The 2,545-nt window shown below is 38.0% G+C and overlaps 1 pseudogene across 1 annotated transcript; it reads left to right on the forward strand.

Moving 5' to 3' along the window:
• AT2G07530 lies at nucleotides 1-1,113 on the forward strand (annotated as a pseudogene; the record flags this gene model as incomplete). Its single annotated transcript has 1 exon — nucleotides 1-1,113.
• Nucleotides 1,114-2,545: the final 1,432 nt, after the last annotated feature.

Consider the following 2,545-nt stretch of genomic DNA (forward strand, 5'->3'; position numbering starts at 1 on the left):
TTGGTCAACAATGGAATAAACTCTTAGGAAGCAAATTTGCTCACCAGGGATATCAGTTCCATACTGTTAGCGAAGGTCAAGAAGGACATGTCCAAGAGAGTAGTGAGTTCTGAACATGTTAGCTCCATTGCCAAAGGTCAAAGCACTGAGAAGCTCCCCGATCTAAGTAGCGTCGTTCTTGATTGTTCAATCTCTACTAGCAGATTCAGTCACTCCTTGTGTGATCTGGGATCAAGCATCCACCTCATGCCCAAATCTATTGCTGAGAGGCAAGGCATGACTAGCTACATCTCGACACGGATCACTCTCCTCTACGCAGATCGTTCCAAATGAGTCCATGAAGGTATCCTTGAGGATGTTGTGGTCTTGGCATATAAGGAAGAACCCAAGGATCCTCTTATCCTTGATAGAGCTTTCCTACCTAAACTTGGAGGTAGGATTGATGTGAAGAAGGGAATGATATCTCTCAACATATGCGATGTGGAGATGGAGTTTGGCATGGATGGTTCGGAATCTACATTGCCTATTAGTAACATTGCAATAAACAAGGACAAACCTCCTAAGGCTGCTCCGATTTCAACTCCAGAGCCGACTAAAAAGCTTGTTACAACTCAGTCATAGATGAGAGATGTAGAGAAGCAGTGTCGATCGACACCATACCCCCTGTTGATCGACACCATCGCGTTTCACATTCAGATGCTTCTCCACCTCCTCCACAGCCCACAACTGCTTCAGTTCCCAGTGATATGTACTCCTCTATCTCTTCTCCTACTGTTCCTTCGATTATTTCTTTAGAATTTTTTAAAAGTGTTCACAGGTAACCAAGCATCGAGACTCTCGAGCGCTTGTTTCCTCATTATCTTGCAGGAGTGAGTATCGATCGATACCAACACCAGTGTCGATCGAAACATGCTACTGCACATAGTCGATCTATTTACACACTACCTTGGAAGGCGAGATTGCAATCCGCTAAGCAGCATAAGTCCCTTGTCACTCCATCCACGTCCTGAACTCCACCAAGTCAAGCTATTAACTCTAAAAAATCGCTTAGTGGGAGGCAACCACACACTGGTATGATTTTTCTTTTCCTTTTCTTTAATTTTTGAATTTTTGATTGATTTTTCCAGTTCTTTACGGATTTGAATGCCAGTGGGGACAGTGGTGTTTAAGTCTGGGGAAGTGCCTACTAACTATGCTTTTATTTTTTGATTCTTATTATTTTTTGTTTTTATGTTATTGAGTAATTTTCTTTTTCTAACAAAAAAAAATAAAAAAAAAAGCAAAAGAAAAAAAACATTTTTATTTAGTCTAGTTAGGAATTATGATCTGTATTTTTTAGATTAATGCCTGGTTGATTATTGCTGCAGGTTTGATTCAATCCGACTATTGGAAAATCCAAATGGAAAACTGACAGACTTGAGGATATCCTTGTTTCCAACACAATCCATTAAGGCTGTAGCTAATCTCACTGCTCTTCCTTTTACCTCATCAAAACGGTTAGTATTCATAGAACTTGACTCCTTGTTCATACCTGATATATGAAATCATATAGAATAAGTTCTCTTCCCCTCTTTAGTAAAAAAAAAAAGTGATTGAGATGATTTCCTGTAGTGTATAAAGGGTTAGGAATGTTTCCTTTGATCTTATTATTTTACATTCTAAGGAATGATCAATTCAAAAAGTTGAAAAATATGCGGAGGATGCCTATCCGATGTAGCGAGTACTTCTTTATCTTATCTCTGATAAGAATAAGTCTGGGGGAGAGAAAGAGTAAACAACAAAAAGAGAATGGTCGAGTTATCATGGTATAGTACATGAATAAGTCTAGAAATTTTTTGAATATTAGCTTGCTTGATGAGATCCAGCGATGAAAGCCAGGTGGATATAGTTGTGGAACTTAGGTACGGAATCTAGAATGTTGTGTAAGCTTACGGAGAACTACATGTTAGTTAGGATTTGATTAGACTTTCTAGGCAAATGGATTTAGTTAGAATGATCATGGCAATAGACTAGAGAATGTTGGAAGTTCTTTTGGTTTTAAAACCTCTTCCGCGGGTTAAGCTTTTGTATTTTGCTTGAGGGCAAGTAAAAGCTACGTCTTGGGGAGTTAATATAACCCTATTTTTACTGTTTTTAGTTATGTTTAAGGTATAGGTTTTAGAGTCTTTTTGTTATTTCTAAAGTTTGAGTCTTTTTCAAGTATGCTATGGATTGGGACAAGAATGGAGATAAAGAGACATTTTAGAGCAAAAGATAAAGAAAATAGGCCCAAGGACGAATTCACTTTCAGATCAAGTCAAGAGTGTCAATTGACATACTCTTGGTGTCGATCGATACACCAGTTGCGGCCCAAAAAAGTCTCAGACAGTTCAGAGTTTGAAAATTTGGAATTTTACCCCAGAAGACGTTCCTATTTACATTATTAGTCCCTACAGGTTTTTAGGTTATATATATATAGGTTTAAGGTCATTGTTTAGACCTAAGGATTATCTAAGAAGTTCTAAGCCACCTTACTTGTTCTAGTGCACTTTCATAAAGCTATTCA

This window comes from Arabidopsis thaliana, chromosome 2, assembly GCF_000001735.4.
Source record: "Arabidopsis thaliana chromosome 2, partial sequence".
In the NCBI taxonomy this organism is placed as follows: Eukaryota; Viridiplantae; Streptophyta; class Magnoliopsida; order Brassicales; family Brassicaceae; genus Arabidopsis; species Arabidopsis thaliana.